A 21,081-nucleotide genomic window follows, 5' to 3' on the forward strand; every position below is an offset into this window, starting at 1 on the left:
TAGGGCAGGAAAATGGCAACTTTCTAAAAGTGCCATTTTAAAAATTGTGACTTAAAATCCGACTTTACCATTAAAGAGGATTTAAAATTTCTATTTGCCAGATACCAAACATGAATTTCTTACCAACTGTCAATCAAACGTTAGCAGTTATTAAATGTGATAATGTTATCCTATGGGCGAGGTGGGCCACACAGTGGAGAAAACCCAATTTGTGAGTTTTTCACTACCAGGACATGGAAAACTTGAAAGTACATGTCCAACCTTCTAACTACAATGCGTCCTATCCTATGGGCTGTCTAGGGCCTACCTTAAGGTGGACATATATCTAATGAAAGGAGTTTTTAAGGCTTGGCAAAGGGTTTATTTTGCCAGGTTCAATTGGCAGTTAAAAACTGGCAGCAGGCTCCAATTGCAGGCCTGATACATGTATTACTAATGTGGGTGGCACAATAGGTGCTGCAGGCCCACTAATGACATTCCCCATTATATGGTATGCCACTTTACTAGAGACGTAAAAAAAAGAAGTAAATTAAATATGTCAGTCAGATGTAACCTGATTTTACCATGATTTCAGAAGTGCGCACAAGCACTTTAGCACTGGTTAACAGGGCTAAAGTGCACAGAGGCCTAAGGCCATCAAAAAAATATTCAGAAAAGTAGTAGGGTGAATGCAAAAGGTTTGTGGGAAGACCACCCTAAGGCTGGCGGGTTTAACAGGTAGGCACCATTTTGAAGTCCCCAAAATACTTTGATTAACATACCTGTGGTGTGAAAGAAACACTGGTGAGCAATTAATGTGTATCTCAAAAGTCAGTGGGTGCCAAAGCATAGGGAAACCTAATAAATGTTGCACTATAATCTCTCTTGCTTGAAAAGAAAGCAAAATACTCAACCAGAGAACAGAAAGCAGCCTCTAGTTGTAATTGTGCAAGTGGAGGCTGCTTTTTGAGGGCGCTCACATCAGGAAAGCTGATGAGGTATAGAGGCCATGTCACTTGCTTTCTTAGAGTCCTCTAAAGCGCCAGTTCTTTTTTTTCTGGAAGCGTCATTGAGTGTTGGGGTGTATCCAGCAATAAGATTTATTTTTGCCCCAAAGACAGAAAAAGGCAAAAGATGTAAGAAGAGAAAGATAGGAAAACAGTGAGAAGGGGAGATAGCAGGTTTAAAAAAGATCCTGCTAGACAGGGTGAGTAGAAAGAGATAGGAAGTATAGGATGATGGAAGAAAGAAGTAGGGGGGATCAGGAGTAGGCCGCCTTAGGATTTGGCAACATTGGCACCCATCAACATGAGCGTCATACTCCTCAGAAAAATTTGGGAGTCGACATTAAAAAAAATATATTAATAATTACTGAGCTTGGCGCATTGCCGCATGAGCCAGTCCTCTGATTGTACAGTACTGGTCTAACTCACATAGAAATGTAATCGCTATTAAAAAGACTGTTAAAATGGCCGTTCCCCTTAAGTCGAGGTGACAACAACAATAAACCTTCGTGATGACGTATTATACTTTAAGAGGGTTACAGTGTTCGCTCTTTTCGCCACGGGATGATGTCTCGTATATCAAAGCTCAGAAGTCCCTGATACACTCCCTCTTCTTTGAAATCTCCATGGTAACGCCTTTTCCACCCCTGAAAAAAGGTGTTGTACGGTCTAGTGTCTCGTTCCCTCTGTGTCACGTGACGCCCCGTCCAATCGCGACGGGCGGCTCCGTGACGCGGAGGGGGGCGGAACACTAGACGGAGAGAGCTGGCGGCGAGCGCACATCGCCGCTCCTCGTGGGCCATTATATCGGAGTTACATGTTGTAATTCAACTAAATAAACTACACGCTGTTATCACTACCTGCCAGCGTCCTCCCTGTTATTCCTGGCACAACAAATGGCGACGAGGGTTCCGGAAGTGGGGCCCACGAGTGTCTCTCCATGCCCTCCTGTTCTTGCTGATTGAGGCGGAGCCCTCCCACGTGGGCGTCTGCTGCTGAAGTCCGTCCCTGCTGCCTGTCTCGCCTGCCTCCCTGCCTCGTGCTTCTGCCTGTTGATGCTGTCTCCGGCCCTGAGTGCCAGGTACCTTCTGTTGCTGTGGGGTCTCGCCTAGCGGTGTCCGCGCCTTGCTTGGTCCTCACTCCTCGCGCCTATGTGCTGTCAAGGCTTTGGGTCCTGCTGCTGCGTGGGAGAGCCTGCCGTCCGCGCCACGTGTGCCGGGCGCGCTCAAAATGGCGCACGGAGGCAACATCTGTGTCCCGCCTCTATTTTTGGAGGTTCCCGGCAAGCCATGCATGAAGTGGAAAAGCTGGTTGAGGGCTTTCGAGAACTATATCGTTTCCATTGATGGCACGGGGTATTCGGCGGAGCGGAAAAAGGCGCTGCTGTTCGGACTGCTGGGGAAGGCTGGGCAAGAGGTCTTCGACAGTCTGCCTGTGTTCGTGAATCCGCCTGGTGTTACCACTCAGCTCAACGCGTACCAGGAGGCGGTAAGGAGGTTGGAGCTGCAGTATGCTGAAGAGACTAACATCATGGTGGGGCGCCACAAGTTCGCGCTTAGGAAGCAGGAAGAGGGGGAGTCTATTGAGGAATACATTGCCTGCTTGCGCGTTCTGACCCAAGACTGTGAATTTGCAGGCATGACGGACACTTACATCAGAGACCAGGTGGTGTTCTACTGCCACTCCAAGAAAGTGCAGGAACGATTGCTGACATGCCGCGATCCTACGCTTCAGGAGGTGGTGGCCATTGCGAAGGCCATCGAGAGATCCATGGTGTCCGCAGAGGAACTTGCCAAGACTAGCCACGCTGCCAATGTGTTTTATGTGCAGGACAGGAGCAAATCCGCCCAGAAGCCTCCCGATAGAGGGGCGAATGATAAGGGGGCGGTTAGGAAGCCGTTCGCTTGCTTCAGGTGCGGAGCGATAGATCACTTGGCGGACAGTAAGGCTTGCCCTGCGCTGGGCAGGAAATGTACTAAGTGCAGGAGGGTGGGCCACTTTGCTGCTGTATGCAAGACCAGGAAGCCAGCTAGCAGTGTGAAAGTGAGTTCTGTGAGCGAAGGTGATCTTGAGGCGCTAGGGGATATAGTGCTTTCTATTGATGCTGAGGATGGGCGAGTGAAGGGGCCCATAGGCTCCGTGATGATTGGCTCTGTTGAGCTTCCGTTCACTGCTGATTCAGGTTCCCCTATTACCCTGATTTCCGACACTACCTTTGATGCGATGTGGCACGATGTGAAATTGCGTGTGACGGACGTAAACCCGAAAGCGTTTGGGGAGCAGGATATAGTGATGAAAGGGTACTTTCCCGATACCCTCACTTTCAAAGGGAGGGCCATCAATACCAAGATTTACGTGGCCGAGAAAGGGAGAAGCCTTGTGGGATGGAAGGATCTGGCAAAGTTAGGAGTGATGTTAATCCCGGGGGCAGCGGATCCCATAGTTCTCAGAGCTGACTGGGTCAATTCCATTCAGGCGGACGATGACCCGGGTGGGTTGTCCGGCGTTCTTGCAAAATTCAGCTCAGTCTTCGCAAATGAAGTGGGATGCGTGAAAGGCTTCGTGCACGACATACAGCTGAAGGAGGGGGCGATGCCAATCAAGCACAAGGTCAGGACTGTGCCCCTATCTGTCAGGGCGGAACTCAAGTCTGTGCTGGACAAGTTGGAGAATGAAGGGGTAATCGAAGGTGCCGGTGCTTCGGAATGGGTGTCCGCGATCGTCGTATCGAAGAAGAAAAGAACTGGAGACATCCGTCTGTGCGTGGACCTGCGTTCCCTCAATAACAACATCCTAGTCAATTGTCACCCGCTGCCCAACATTCAGGATATTTTGGCGTCGACGTCCGGATCCTGCCTGTTTACCCTGATTGATCTGAAGTCCGCGTACCACCAGGTCTGCCTCACCGAAGGCTCTAAGAAGCTGACCACATTTGTCACTCCGTTTGGGGCTTACAGGTATGTCCGGCTGCCATTCGGACTCGCCTCTGCTTCGGGGGTGTTTCAAAAGTTGATGGATCTCTTGTTCTGTGACATGGAGGGGGTTGAAGCGTTCCAGGACGATATCTTGATCCACACTAAGGACGAAGCAGAGCACCTGGTGGTGTTGGGCAAGGTGTTGGAGGTTCTGCGTGAAAAGGGGATGACAGTCTCCAAGGACAAATGCAAATTTATGGAGTCCAAGATCGAATACTTGGGGCATGTCTTGACCCCGGATGGGATTGCTCCCAAAGAAGACCTGGTGAAGGCGATCAGAGAAGCTCCGTGCCCTGGCGACAAGGATGCACTGCGGTCTTTCCTGGGGCTCAGTGAGTACTATTCGAAGTTCCTGCAGGGGTACGCGACCACTGTGGAGCCACTGAGGGCCTTGTTGAGGAAGAATGTCAAGTACGCGTGGGCAGCGGAGCAGGACGCGGCTTTCGAGGCCGTCAAGAGGAGTATCGCAGAGGCACCGGTGCTGCAGCCTTACAACAAGGACTTGCGGAATGTGGTCACGGTCGATGCAAGTGCAAAGGGCATTGGGGCGGTTTTCTGCCAGTTCCACGGGCAGAAGGAGAACACCATCGCCTTCATATCCCGCTCTCTGAGCGATGCCGAGAAGCACTACAGCACCATTGAGCGCGAGACGCTCGCCTGTGTCTGGGCGGTGGAGAAACTTAAGAACTACTTGTGGGGCAAGGTGTTCGAAATCGTCACGGATCACAAACCCCTGATCTACATGATGGCCGGCGAGGGCCGTGGTAATGGGAAGGCCAGTTCGCGGCTGTTGCGCCTACTGTCCAAGCTGCAGGAATACCACTTGACCATCAGGCACATCAAGGGTGGCCTCAACTGCAGAGCGGATTGCCTGTCCCGCTTGCCCGTGGCAGGGGACGTTGATGGGTCCCTGGACGATACGGAGTGTGTGGTGGCACTGGTGGATGCCACGACGATGTGCGAAGGTTCCATATCTGAAGAGGAGTGGCTCGCTTCTCAGGAGAAGGACGTGGTTCTCCGCACCGTGATGGGCCACGTGACATCATATTGGCCTCCCGTGCGGAATCTACATGGGTCCCTCCGGAGCTTCCAGCAGGTGAGTGCGGAACTCACCATCGAGAATGGCTTCTTGAAACGGCATGAGCTGTTTGTCCCTCCGGAAGGTCTCAGGGGCAAACTAATAAGGATTGCCCACAAAGGTCACCCTGGCGGCACCGCGACCAAGAACCTATTAAAAATGTACTACTGGTGGCCGGGGATGTCCAGCGACGTCTGCGAATTCATTGACAGGTGTGAGCAAGCCTGAAGGCGGACAAGCATTGGAAAACCAGCAGAGGGGAGCTGCAGAGAGTGGAGATTCCGGCTGGCCCATGGAGCAAGGTCGCCATCGACTTCGCGGGCCCGTTTTCACTGCTGCCGGAGGATTGCAGATTTCTCATCGTGATCACCGACTATTACTCCAAGTGGATACAGTACAAGTTCGTCCGAGAGGTTACCACGGACCGGGTGATTCAAGTGCTACGAAAAATCTTCGCTCAAGAAGGGCAACCGAAGGTCATGGTATCTGATAACGGCACCCAGCTGGTATCCAAGAAAATGATGGATTTTCTCGCCCACTCGGGGATCAAGCAGGAGAAGACCCCATTATACAGCCCGAAGAGCAATGGGCAGGTAGAGAGAATGAACAGGTTCCTCAAAGAGGGAATCCAGCTTGCCCTTGCGTCCAACTTGGATGTAAAGATGTTTCTCGCGGACAAGGTGCACACTTACCACAACACTCCAAATGCCGTTACTGGTCACACGCCTTTCTATTTGATGAGGGGGAGACGGTGCACCAGTGAACTTACCCCCAAATACAACGAGTGGTATGATGTGCGAGAAGACACGGAGGGTGTACATGAGAAGACGCTGAGAGTCAGGGAGCGACTCATGGCTAAGCAAGAGTGTGCAAAAAAGTACGCCGATACTGTGAATAGAGCCAGAGCTAAGGAGGTGGAACAGGGAGATTGGGTCCTAGTAAGGAAGCCGCATAAGGTGATGAAGGGGGAGTCAGTCTTTCAAACTCCTGTACGTGTGCGGGAGGTCAGGAAAGGGGCAGTGTGTTTGGAAAGCGGAGGATGGAGAAGCAAAGATGACATCGTCAAGCTCAAAGCAGGCCAGGAAAACATCATTATGAATGGAGGCCGTGCGAGTGGGCCCAGGAATGACGATAGTGTACCTGAGTGGCAAGAGTACGAGGTTGTGAGCAGGAGTGAACGGGCGGATAATGGTTGGCTGCACACCCCGCCTGTTGACAGAGCTAGCAGTGGTGAATCAGCATGTCATGAGGAGATGCGAGTTGAGACAAGTGGTGCCGGTGGGCGTGGTGGAATGAAGTCCGTGCGAGAGTGCGAAGGCAACCAAGGTGTCCAGGAGGGTACCAGATATAGCAGCCCGCTATGCGCCGAGGGGCAACCTCGGTTTGTGACTCCTAGGAGGCCTACCAGATCTGTTAGGGCGCCCAAGCGTTTTGAAGACTTTGTTATGACATGATTAACGTTTTGCTGTTATATTATTGAAGGGGAGATGTTGTACGGTCTAGTGTCTCGTTCCCTCTGTGTCACGTGACGCCCCGTCCAATCGCGACGGGCGGCTCCGTGACGCGGAGGGGGGCGGAACACTAGACGGAGAGAGCTGGCGGCGAGCGCACATCGCCGCTCCTCGTGGGCCATTATATCGGAGTTACATGTTGTAATTCAACTAAATAAACTACACGCTGTTATCACTACCTGCCAGCGTCCTCCCTGTTATTCCTGGCACAACAAAAGGTAAAGCCAGGAACCTTTAAGATGACACTGGCAACAGCGAAAGGGACATGAAAGGGAAACGGACAGTTCAACAGCAGCCTTTATATGCACTCAGAAATCAATAGTTCAAATACTTGAGAGCATTTTCTGTTACTACTACACTAGGGACAACCTCTGTATTTCATGGTCATTATAGAGGAAAAGTCGATTAAAAGCTTCACAATGCATACAGGAAAAGCCTTGCAAAGAGTGCAAATTTGACATACAAATTAGCATATAATGCTTTATGAAAAAATTATATTTTAAACAAACATCGTAAAATGCTTTACATTTGCTTCATATTCTCGAAATACATGGTTCTATAATAAGCAATATTCGACTTCGATGTTGCATTGCGACATTTAGTGACCGTGAACAAATCAATAAAACATCTGAAAAACATGCTTCAATAGATATTCCCATTCATCGGCCCCACAGGATCAAAATGAAAGCCATTTTGTTTTGTTTAAGGGGAACTGTGATCAATTGGAATGGTTTTAAGGTTACTGTGCATTCTACACTTATTCCCTTGAACAAATGCCTCTCATTTGAATTATATTCAATATTACAAAGGTGCCTCGTGCCGGAAGAAGAGATAGTTTCCATACGCTTGTGCTTCACCCACTTGAAGCATTGCATATTTCATATAGTCATGACGCAGGTGTTTAATCGGAAAGAAGAAGTATGGATCCTGTGGTCTTGCGTCTGTTTCCATTTTTTTTTGCCAGACAAAAAGCAAAATATTAGCTATGTTGCTTTCAAAAAGAGATCTTCAAGGTGAAAGTAGGAAGGTTATGAACTTCACTCCACAATTACTTTTTGCATGTCTCCCTGAAATATAGAAGCTGACAAATCAGCGATTGTTTGTCAGTTAGCTGATAAAGGCAGAGTTCCTGATTCATGTTTATTAGAAGGTACTCAGGGTACATCTGATGTGTCCACCACAAAGACCCAGCTCATCTTTAGCCAGGACAGGCTCAGATTTTAGTTAACACTGTGGGCCTTATTTATGAGAAGTGTTGCATCGCTGCAACAAAGCAGCGATGCAATACTTCTCAGTGCGCCCTCCTTGCGACATCATTGATGCGTCATATTTACTGTCTGACATATCATGTCGCAAGGAATGATAGATACATCAGTATTACTGACATATCTGTCGGCCCAAAACTGACGCATGGCTGTAGTTGTGTCGGAAGCGTGACAACTCCAGCAATGCAGGGGGGAGAGCTAGGATTATAGCAGTGCGTCACCCTTATGTCTGCCATGAGGCAGGCGTAAGATTTTCATGAAATGGCATCCTAGAAGTGGCGTACTGAAATCTCGTGGATTTCAATGCGCCAGTTCTATGAGGCTTTGATGCAGGGGAACGGCCACCCTGCATACATTATACCTGACACAGGTATAATGTAGCACAGGGGTTTACAAAGTGACGCATCTGCCTAGATGCGTCACTTTGGAATACGCCCGCGGTGCATCACAAAAAGTGACGCACTGGTGACGCAAAAGTGTTGCATGGGTTCAGACATAAGCCCAAGTGTTTTTTTCTTCATTTTTAGACTTTTAATGGGTCCACAAAGAGGAACTGATGTTATTGACGGTGTGACATTATTACGTCATTACAGACACTGAGAGTATACAGAAGCAGCTGGGAAAAATCTTGAGAACTAAGCCAGTCTTTTAACTCTGGTTTTTGTGTCCCTGTGTGTAGGCAGTTGGTGCTAGCGGTGCACAGTGGGGCAGCCAGCCAGATCTGGCAAAGAAGGCTGCACCCAATGTGACCTGCAGAACAGGAGGCTCAGAAGAAATAGTGAGATGAGCATTAGATGCCAGTTGCTGGAGCCATCATTACATTATCAGTATCCTCCCACGTTATGAGACATTTGTACAGTATTGCCCCGCCCCTGTGCTGTAGTGTAGTACCTATATCCCTGATAGGTTCTTTGCATTGGAATAACATACACTATAGATTTGACATAGGACTAAGGTCAGTATGTCTCTATCGAGTATATTAAACTTAATTACTTGTGTGTGCCAGCTAACTCAGAGGTCACTAGAAACTTCTCGAATATACAAGAAGGGATTAGTCTCTGACAACCGCATAAACATGACAACTTTGTTTCCTTTTAGAATCAGAACAGTCTCAGAATCGTGGAAACAATAGATAACAGTTTCACCCCAGTCAATGGTGCATGCTTTGTTTCTACAGAGTTGCACAGAAATAGAGAGACGGGCGTTTCAATAAAAGGGTTTATTGAACAGTCTTATTTTTCATGCAAGAGATATGAATTGCTACAATCGTAAGACAGACTGCGAAGTACAATATGTACGAGGTTAGCAGCAAGATAAAATAATACTGCAATAGCATGGTTTGTAGCTATGAAATATAATAATCAAAATACAAACATAATTAAATAAGCTAATATGTGATACTCATCTGATTCTTCTAAATTGTTCTACCCCAGTGTACCTAACCGAAGTGCAGTACGAGGTTTGAAGTAGGTGCCATTTCTAAATTATAACTAGCTATATTTGTAGCTTAGCCAAGAGTTGACAAAAGTTTCTCTAAGTTGTAGTCAGCTCCATACCTTAGAATGAGAGAGGTTGGAATCTCTTTTCTGGACTCGATAGTCTAACCCCCCCCGCAAGGGAAGTCAGAGAGTACTGGAGCTGGATTCTCTGCGAGGAGGATGGCAGCGTCAGGTCAGTGCAACAGGCTGGAACTTGATCTCCTTCCGAACTTACAGTGGCGAACCGCGTAGTCTGGGTTGGATCGAATCCTCCGCGAACCGCAATTTGCCAGGGCAAGTGCTGGTATATGTATACCTTGAAGGTGTCTAGGAATCCCAGTATTGCCGTTAAAGTCAGTCAGAGGAACGTCTTGAATGAACCCCTAAGGAATAGATCTTCATGCATATTTAATGAGTTCTTGGAGAAATCAATATTCAAGCTGAGGGAAATTCCTAAAAGGTCTGGTTTTCCAAGAATTCGTTGTGACGTGGATGAACGGATGTAGGTGGCCATGCCTGTATTTGGTTTGTACGGACAAAGTTTAAATAAGGGCCGGATTTCTATGTCCAAATAAGGGCAATGGGAATTGTACCTATATAAGGGCATAAATCGGGAAACCTATTTACGGAATCTAAATCTGCACACAACACCCACTCCAGTTTCGTATGAATGACGTTACTAAATCCTAAACGTTCTAAACATATCTTAAAACAGAGTATCGCATGGGTTTGCTAAAACAAGCTAAAAACATATCTAAAACATATGTTGTAAAAATACATTACAAAACCATTGCTATGCATAGAGTGTTGTATATATTAAAGGCAATGTTCCATTCTAAGCATAGGATCACATTGGAATGCTAAATGACTGAACCAAAATATAGACATGATGAAATGGCTCATAAATACAGAAGAAAAAGGGGCGGAAACCATTTCATATCAGGTTACACAATTCAAAATGTTATTCATGACAAGGTGGCATACTGTCCCTGGAAGTGTTATCAAAGAATTCTGTTCTCTATGAATAGTTCTACCATAAACAGATCACTGTGCTAAAAAATGAAAAATAACATTTTGGGACGGGAAGAGGAAAATATAATCATAGAAAAAGTTCCAAAGTCAGTATCACGTTTGAAAAAGAATGAAGTCCCTCCGGAACACTGTGTGCTTGAATCAAAAGTCAGTGTGTGGGGATGGAGAAAACATAACATTTTTTAAACCTGTAGACAACAAGTTGTCTACCGTTGTGGGAGAGAGTTGGAATACCTCGTGTAGAAGATCAACAGCACATAGATGCAAACTATCGCCTTCAGCATGGGAAGCATCAGCAATGTCCGGATTGGATGTTACCTGCGCGCCTGGTGTTTTCTCTCGTACCTCAGCAGTAGCATGTTGCATCTGTGAGATCTCAATGAATGCCGCCATCAGGATTGGTAGCCATTGGGGACAACACATAGCATGGGCCGTTATCGGGTCCAGCAGAGTATCGATATCCGTAGGCATGACTGACGGGAGTGTCAGACAAATGACCATGCACGCATTCTTCACTGCATAGCAGGCAGCGTCGAACAGGTAAGATGCAATCTTGCCAGATTGGTCTGAATGACAGAAACCAAGTGGTGTTTAATTCTCGTAGACGAGGTAAACCCAGAATTTGGACGATGCGCTCACGACACTTCATCTCAAATAGAGTTCTTTCCATGGTGAACTTGGTGTCGCTGGTGATTTGGCTTGCCATATCATAGCAGTAGGAGCAAAAATAGTATCCCTGCAACAAGTGCTAAAAGGAGCGGCAGTCTGCCAAACACAGAGTGCACGAAGTTTGGAAAAATTCTGAGGACTGCTTGAAAAGGTGCTAACAGTCCTGCACACACATTCTTAAATACATGTACAATACCGCTCGTATCAGACATGTTTAAGATACAACCTAACATTTCTGAGAAATGCACAGGGCAGTTTGTATACAAAAGGGTGTGTATCTCTGCAGAAGCCCTTGCGACTTGGAGATCATAGGTTTCTTTGGCAGAGGTCAAAGGCACAGTTTTTTGTAAAAGAATGGCTTTCATTCTGCTTACAGTATCAACTCGTATAGAAGAGATATTCAGTGAATGCCATAAACGAGACTCCCTGACTATGTCTATTTGGGGAAACAAGACCTTCATACAGCAAGTGACCCTGGATGTAACCGTTACTAGATATGGGATACCTGGCAGTGTGCCACAGCAGCTGTGATCATTCAACATAATGTAACTTCCATTTGAAAGTTGACCAAAGATTGGATTAATCACAGCTGCCGGTGAACCGCGCAGGTGGCAGGATAAGTTTGTAGTGGAACCGTCACAGGCCCTGTGTAGCTTAATACCCTGACAAAGAAGAGAACCGCTTAGTGCATGTTCACAGTTTTCACCGCTAAGAAACACTTCATGTCCCCCACTCCAACATCTGTGTGTGTAAGGTAAATCCCAGGATGTCTTGATGTATTCTTTACCCAACCTTTCATATTTGCCTGCTGGTATATTTTTTAGGCAATACTGAAAATGAAAAGTCGTACCAGGCAGAGTAATCTTACCATGTATAATCCAGTCAGTAGCTGGTTTTTCTGCCACTGTGAATGGTAATTTCTCCAGTTTTTCAATGCTCAGCACCGTATAGTCTGCTCCCCTTTGTGCCAGTTTGATCTGTCTATCAGTAAGATTGAATTCTGCAAACAGTGACATAATATTGATTAAACGCCAAGGCACATAGCCAGAATGCAGGTTTTGAAGCATCCAGCCTAATAGCATGATAGAACGTACCATGTTGCAACATGACCAAGTCTTGTTCCATGATGTCTATGACAGAGGATATAATGCTGTCCAAAGAATATATCCTGGATAACAGAGTTGTTAACCCATTGTCTACTACAGAGAGAGACTTCTCTAAATTAATACGATAAATTTCTCGTATTTGTACTGCAGTCTCTGCTTGGGTGACCTTCCATGCTTCATTATAAGCAGCGTAGATACCGGCATATATGAAAAGTTTTTGATGCGGTTTTCTTGGTCCTAGCAAGAATTCCCTAAGGTCTCTGCCTTCTTGAAGTAAAGTTAAGTGTTGTTTTACATCCTCTAGTGTAGCTTTCTGTAGCTAATCAAGGCAAAGTTTCCCTACACTGTAAGTTGTTACTACACCCGGATGCTGTCTTTGAACATAACGTGGATCTGGCCTATGAAAGGTAAAACCTTGTGTTTTGTTCAGGAATCTATCTTGACAGTTGTTTGTGTCTAAGGGCCAGAGCAACCATTTTTTACATTCAGGATCTGATCTGTTATTAGTCAAAATAGTATGTACGTCGACATCCCCCTGTGTAGTGCTTTCACTTGTTGGTGCAGGTATAGACGGAGTGTTCATGTCTTTTATCTTGCCTATTCCAAGGCATGATGTTTGTTGGACAGTGTCGTTCAAAAACATAATTTGCTCAGGGATGATACTGGCTCTAAACAAAGCTTCTATTCCCTGTACTTGCCAATCTTTAGTACCCCAGACCGTTTTCGTCTCAATGTTGTCTTTCCAAAAGTCGTATCCCTGTCTAGACAGTTTGGCAATAAAGGCTGTAGAATAAATCTGTTTGGTATTCGTTAACATAGTTTTCATTCCTGTCTTATTGACATGCATAAAGTAAAATGTCTCTGCATTTGAGGTATTAAAGCGTGAAAAATATGGAAATGTCATTGCAAATGCTTTCGAGCTACCCTTTGGTGGCGTAGAACAATGTTCCCATTGGTTATACATAAATACATTTCTAGGTGTTGCAGATTTATGCAAGAAATGATGACCATAGTGGTTATAACAATACAGTTGTTCATAGTCTGATGAACCTTGTAAATATTCATTATTAGTGAATGCAGTTGACATCTCTAGATCAGACATCATACAATTACCAGTCTCGAAGTCCCAATCATCAGAAAAGGTACTTGAGGTAATAAAGTCACTTAATGAAATTATAAATAAATGTGGAATCTTCAAAAGCTCAGATGGGCCAAAAATGTCATATTCGGTTTTGTCCCAAACTATACCATCAGGTATAGGAATCGCTGATATGATCACTGCTGACAAGTCTCTTGCTTCACGATGGGATGATTTGTGTGGCTGGAGAAGTAAGTTCACTCTTTTATTTGCTGTGTCCATTTGAATATATCTTCCATTAATCAGCATACCCAAAGTTATCACCAGAGCTAACTAAAGTAGAAAAAAGAATGTTCCCAAAACAATCCATACTTCAATCCATGGTGAAACCAGATACGTTTTTTCCAGTAGATGAAAAAAGTCTGTTGCTTGTTCTTTGAAAGTTCTTTGTACTGGCGTCGTATCAGGCTCGCTGGGATCCTCAGAAAACTTATCAAAGTTCATGAAATAGCCAGAAGCAGTTCTGTCAATGGTTGGAATTGCATCCATATTTGATGAAATTGCTGGAACCAGTTGATCACTTGTTACTTCGGTGTAAACAGGTGTATCTGGACCAACTGTTGTTTGGTTCACAAGAGGTACAAGGTTCATAGCATTGTTGCTTAGTCCTCTATTTCTTACCGTCGAAACTTCAAAGGTGATAAGTCTCTCAGTTTGAACTTCCTGGATTGTAGCTAAAGGAGTGCGTCTGCTACATTGGCAGAGTCTACTTCGCCTACTGTTCAGTATCGGCCACATACTCTGTTTTGATCAGGTCGATGGACACAAATATTTTCTCCTTTTTACCAGCAAGGGGCGGCAAAAGTACTGTTCTTGATCCGTGGAGTGCTAGGGCAGGTACTGGTTGTCTGTATGAAGGCCCAAATTCCTTCTTATCCGCGATCTTTTCTCTGACTAGATCCCCAAGCTTTGGGATCCAGACAGGCCTTGCTGGGACAGCCGGATTTTTCTCAGTGGTGGTTGGCTTTAGGAACATGTTGCTTTGTTGCGTTCTTAGTTCATTTAAGTTCTGTAAAACAGCCAAACGATCTTTGATATCAAATTGTTTGTTTTCCACCACTGTGCCTTTCATATCTAAGTCCGGAACCAACATTCCAGTCCCAAACAGGACCTCATATGGAGTGACACCCCCTAGAGGACTTCTTGGCAAGTTGTTTATTGCGCCCTGGACCCCATATAAATGTTTGACCCACCCATCACCCGAACCTAATACCCTAGCTGTTATAGACTGCTTTATGTCCCGGTTTTTTCTTTCCACAACAGAATTTCCCTCAGGATGGAATGGAGAAGAATACCGCAATGCTACGCCCAGACTGGCCATGGCTTCTTTGTAAGCCCTAGAGCTAAATGCAGGACCCTGGTCAGAATGTAGTGTGCCTATTGCGTATGTGCAGATAAAGACTCGCAAATCTTTTATAACAGTTCGAGCTGAGGCACCTAGACTTAGTGTTTCTGGGATTGCATTCATCCATGATGACGTATGTATATCATTAGTCTGATGCTATCTAACAATGGTGTCTGAACTGGGCTGGCTACATTGTTGTCAGGTGTCTGGTGGCGTTCTGTACTACAATCTCTATTGCATGCTATACAGTTATTAATGAAGATGTGAATGAGAGTATTCATCCCTGGCCACCAGTACATTTCTTTTACCTCTAAAATTGTCTTTGAGATCCCTTGATGTATCAGACCCTCTCCCAGATGCGCTTCGTAAATCAAAGCTGTTCTACGTTCCCTGTTTGGAATTACTCTATCCCCCACTCCAGGGATTCGAGCCAACGGAACGCTATTCGCATCAATTATATATGAGTATTTGAGTGGAAACTTTTTTGGTAAAGCCGCACCACTGCCTTTGCTTGATGCATTGACAGCCAACATTATTTTGCTGTCTATTTTCGTTTTTGAACGAGTAATTGCAGCTACGGAAGCCGTTTGCACAGCCCTTTTTCTCGGCTTCATCAGCCAATGAATTCCCTTCAACGTGAACGCCATCATGTTGGTGACTCAGCGTGTGTATCACGTGAGTGTTCTGTAGTCCGTTTCGCAACTGAACTACTTGTTCCCAAAGCAATTTGTGCTTGATTGTGCCACCTTTTGCATGTTTGAAACCATTTTCAATCCAATTCTGTAAATATTCATTGTAAGATTGAACACAGTAAATAGAATCGCACACTATCAGTGTGGGGAATTCGCGATCTGTATTTTCATGTGCCATCTTAAATGCTTGTAGTTCAGCTCGCTGAGCTGTACAATCTCCTAGAGATTGGGTTTTGTGACCATTGGTCTGAGTTTGCCATCTCACATGCGACCTTTAACGATAGCACATGCTGCACTGTAAGCCTGTTTACTCCTCGTAGTGGACTGTGCAGATCCGTCAGTATAAATTATAAATTCGTACTGGTCTAGAGGGAGAATTTCAGTAGGCAGAGGACATTCATGTTCAAATTGCAGGAATACTTGTGTTTTTAAATATGGATCAAAAACGTATTCAACATCAGTTGCAGCAAGAGAATTAACCCATTGTATCCATCTCGGATGTAAAGCTTTTGCATTTGGAATGCCCGCCTTTGTAACTGCCTCTAGGGCTGGTACCAGAGTCACAACCATAATGCGTGTCCCCTATGCTAAGGCTCTTTCTTTTGCTACAGTGGTTTGAACTGCTGTCAGAATTTTTTCTGTAGAAGTGAATTTAATTTCTGCTTGTGTATACAAATTAGATTTGTATGCAATTGGTACTTTTTCACCTTCGTTAAAAGTTAAGTAGGTGAATCCGCATTGACCCGGAATTATTCGATTCACTAAGTTGCATACGTTTATGCGTGTTTGCAAGTATTTCGTTGCTAACATGCCTGTTTGGAGTGAACGCAACATTTCTGTGTGTTTTTGTGTCTAATGTGTGATTTTAAAATCAGGTTTGATTAATTCATAGAGAGGTTTAACCCTTTCTGCGTAATTTAAAATGTAAGTTCTTCAAAAATTCAGGAAACCTAGAATCAACTGTAAATTTTTCAGTGTTTTTGGCGGTTGGAGCAGCGCACACTTTTCTAAAAAGTTGGCTGCCAGGGTTTTGCTTTCACTTGATAGTTCATATCCTAGGAAAAGGACATTGAGGTGGGCAATTCTTGACTTTTTAAAGTTGAATTTATAACCCTCTGAGGCGAAGCCCAATATTATTGTGCTCACCCTGTTCAAGTGCCTTTCCAGGTCATCGTCTGTCAGATAAATATCATCGACATGTGACAATGCCTCGGCATCACAAGTTTGTAGTAACTCTGTTACCCTTGCTGAGAATAACCCCGGGCTGTTTTTGAATCCCTGGGCAGTCGACAAAATTGACTCTGGGTCCCCGTTATTGAGAAAGCGGTCAAATATGTGCTTTCTGGTGTAATATTTTGACAAAAGAAACCATTTGAAATGTCTATTGTGGTTTTATATTTTTCACGCACAATGTTATTCATTAATGCTGTACCATGTGCATTTTGCACTGCAAATGTTTTGCAACAAGAATTTAAGTGTCTGTAATCCAAAACTAGACTATATGTATTGTCTGGTTTGGAGACAGGAAACAAAGGATTGTTCATTGATGAGGTTCAATCACCCCCTGATATTCAAGTTGATGTAAAATCTCCATGACCTGTTTTTTAGCTTCTTGCTTAACTGGGTACTGCCTTTGTGCAGTTGGTTGTTTTTTTAACTGGATTTTATGGTGAGGTGAGTCCTCATCCCATCCTACATGATTTTTATACAGTGCTAGGGCTTGGGCTACTGCCCATTTCCTGGCTAATGTATATTTTAAATGAACTGGAACATGGTTGGAGAAGACAGGCATAATGATGTCCTCGCCATGTGGGCACTCCCTGACAAATTCTGGTGGCCAGTCCTGTTCTGCTAGAAGTATAGCATAACCCTTTGAAAGATGCTCCCAAAAGAGTGCTTTCACTTTTCTTGGTATGTCTCCCTCCATTCGGAGTGTTATTTCATATAACCTATGTGGAGAACTAACCCTGGTGTCTACAGTCTAAACTTGTCTTCATTCAAGTCCACTGTCTCCAGAAGTCCCTTCAGGTTCTGGCGAGCTATTGTTACTTCTGCTGCACTGTCCAGAATGGTCTGGGCCCAGTCTCCGTTCTTGAGTTGGGTTCTCAGTATTCTCGGCATGTCTGATCTTCAGACCTACTACCTTTTTCTTGGAGAATTGAGGTTTTGCTCTATTTTTCTGAACGTGTTGATCGTCATTGGACTTCACGCGTTCTTCCTTGTTTTTGGACCGTCCTCTTCTTTCGGATGTCTGTGACGATATCTGAAAGGTACGAGAGGGACGTGTATCATTATCTTGATATCTGTCAGGTTTTCTCAAATTATCCCTATTCCTGAGGTTGTACCTCCTTTTAGAGGGTTCCTTCTGTGGAGGAGACCTGCCTCTGGAATGAGAACGCTTCTCTTTGGATTCTATTTGCTATTTTCCCACTTCTTTTTAGAAGAGGTAGGAGTGTTTTTAGAAAAGACCTTATCAGGACTTTCAGACAGTTGTGGTTTTACTGGTTTCCCTCCCAGACTGTCTTTGCCTAATTCCTCATTGGATTTTTCAATTATTCTGGCTAGTTCTTGAGGTTGTTCTGTTACGTCAAATTCCCTTAGTTTCTGGCGGATCGCCACTGATGCTGCTTCTCCTTTAATATCAGATAATATTATTGCTGACACCTGGTCAAAATTTGTAAGTAACTTCATACCTAAATTCAGAGCAGGCTCTGCCCCGTATTCATTTTGAATCTGTTTCAGGACATCACATATTACCGCCATTGAAGGAACACCATGTGTTTTTGTGTAGATAGCAGCAAAGACTGTGCCCCAAGAGGGGCAGTCTTCCAGATGTGGTGTGATCCCCATTGGTAAACAAATTGTTAGAATTCTGTGTTTTTCAAAAGGGGTAGTATTAGGAAATACTGCTTTGATTTGAGTAATTTTTTGCGCTAACCAGAATGGAATTTGTTCGTGTTTTGCAGGTAATTTACCCATGACTGAGTGTAAAGTCTGTGGAGTAATTTTTAATGTATTTCCCTCATGAGGGGCTGGATTTTGAATGGTTAATGGTGGTTGGACTGTGAAATTCCGCATGACATATTGAACTAATTGTCTGTAGATTTTGATTAGCTCCTTGAGTTGAGCTAGTAATTCTACATCTGATATTTCTTCAATGTCAGGATGAGGTGTGTAGCCGGCTAAAATCGGCCATGTTGCTCCTGGTCTACCTAGTGGACCGAGCCTGGTAATGTGATTGTAATGTTTCAGGGTGCCTTTAAACCAGAGCTCATGCTCCTGGTATGTGAGTGGAATTTCAATATCCTCGAAAGGAATATATTCCTCAGGAGGTTCATCTTCTTTGTAGAAATGAAACACGTGTAACTGGAATTGAATCTGGGAATACTATCCATGAATAGAATACCTCTGTCTGGTGAGATTCATGTGCCTCTATCACGAAAACTGCTCTACCACCTCTTCGTGTCAGACCATGTTTTATGAGTTTTAGAGTGATGGCTCTCCTTAAATTTGGATGGATGTTTATAGCATCCTCATCGGTTTCTTGAAAACCTGTACGATTAAAAGCTGCTGTGACTTGGTCAGCTGCAGCTCCACCAGTATCAGTGATTGTGCCGTTTTCGGTCATTGTTTAATGAAAGTTGCAGAGCAAGTTTCAAGGAAACAAAGATAAGGTGCACAATATTTTGGAACACTGTATCCTTCAACGTTGAACAAAACCAAACAGCTAATACATAGGACTTTCGTCCTACTCAGCTATGGCGGATATTATCCCTACCAACTCCAGACGTCTTATGGAGTTTTATGAGTAGGGGTCTCTGAGAAAAGCACGACTGAGTTACTTCAGTATCTAGCATTAAATTAGTGCCTTACCAAACCGTTGGGTGCCATGTAGTGTAGTTCCTATATCCCTGATAGGCTCTGCGCATTGGAATAACACACTATAGATTTGACATAGGACTAAGGTCAGTATGTCTCAATCGAGTATATTAAACTTAATTACTTGTGTGTGCCAGCTAACTCAGAGGTTACTAGAAACTTCTTGAATATACAAGAAGGGATTAGTCTCTGACAACCGCATAAACCTGACAACTTTGTTTCCTTTTAGAATCGGAACAATCTCAGAATCGTGGAAACAATAGATAACAGTTTCACTCAGTCAATCGTGCATGCTTCGTTTCTACAGAGTTGCACAGAAATAGAGAGACGGGCGTTTCAATAAAAGGGTTTATTCAACAGTCTTATTTCTCATGCAAGAGATATGAATTGCTACAATCGTAAGACAGACTGCGAAGTACAATATGTACGAGGTTAGCAGTAAGATAAAATAATACTGCAATAGCATGGTTTGTAGCTATGACATATGATAATCGAAATACAAACATAAATAACATAAGCTAAAATGTGATACTCATCTGATGCTTCTAAATTGTTCAACCCCAGTGTACCTAACCTAAGTGCAGTACGAGGTTTGAAGTAGGTGCCATTTCTAAAGTATAGCTACCTATATTTTTAGTTTAGCCAAGAGTTGCAAAACGTTTCTCTAAGTTCTAGTAAGCGCCATACGTTAGAATGAGAGAGGTTGGAATCTCTTTTCTGGACTCGATAGTCTAACCCCCTGCAAGGGAAGTCAGGGAGCACTGGAGCTGGATTCTCTGAGAGGAGGATAACAGCGTAAGGTCAGTGCATCAGGCCGGAACTCAATCTCCTTCCGAACTTGCCATGGCGAACCGCATAGTCTGGGTTGGATCGAATCCTCCGGGAACTGCAATTTGCCAGGGCAAGTGCTAGTATATTTATACCTTGAAGGTATCTAGGAATCCCAGTATTGATGTAAAAGTCGGGCAGAAAGTCGGGCAGAGGAACGTCATGAATGAACCCCTAAGGAATAGATGTTCATGCATACCTAATCAGTTCTTGGAGAAATCAATATTCAAACTGAGGGAAATTCCTAAAGGTTTGAGGGTCTGGTTTTCCAAGAATTCATTGTGACATGGATAGACGGATGTAGGTGGCCATGCCTGTATTTGGTTTGTATGGACAATGTCTAAATAAGGGCCGGATTTCTGTGTCCAAATAAGGGCAATGTGAATTGTACCTATACAAGGGCATAAATCGGGAAACCTATATACGGAATCTAAATCTGCAGATAACAGTGCTGGGCACATATAGTATATTGATGTCATGTGCACTAGAACCCTGGTGGTTCTGGGCAGACTCTGAAGAGGAAATATATAATATGCAGGGAGATGTTAGGGTGTGTTTAATGTGAAGTAAGATGTAATATGCAGTGTGAGTGTATGCTGAGGAATAAAGTAATGCTTGATTGCAGCTCCAGTGTGGTGTATTTCATCTGTATTCTCCTGGGCCGGGGAAGACACTACAACTGGCGACGAGTAGGGGATACATGCCAGAGAAGATGAGAGTTCTCTTCCTGAGAGTTAGTGATGATACGGCAAACTGCTTGTCCATGGCACGTGGATGTATGACGTAACAACGCAAGTCAGTACAACACGTGCCGTTACATCGTGGTCGTTACAGCGGCTCTGTCTGCAGAACAAATTATGGCTACCCCCACTCTAGACAAAGACATAACCATAATCAAAGAACTTATTACCACCCACTCCTGGAGGATAAGTACCCGGCCCCTTGTCAATGATATTGAATTTCAAAAGTTCAAAAATATACAAGATGAGTTAGCGGTCACCCAAGAAGGCTTAATACTGCAAAGCTCGAGAATCATCATACCTGGAAGCCTAAGACAGCGGGTCATCGGGCTAGCTCATAAAGAATACCGTGGTATCATAGC

The sequence above is a fragment of the Triturus cristatus genome, chromosome 8, assembly GCF_964204655.1.
Source record: "Triturus cristatus chromosome 8, aTriCri1.1, whole genome shotgun sequence".
Classification (NCBI taxonomy): domain Eukaryota; kingdom Metazoa; phylum Chordata; class Amphibia; order Caudata; family Salamandridae; genus Triturus; species Triturus cristatus.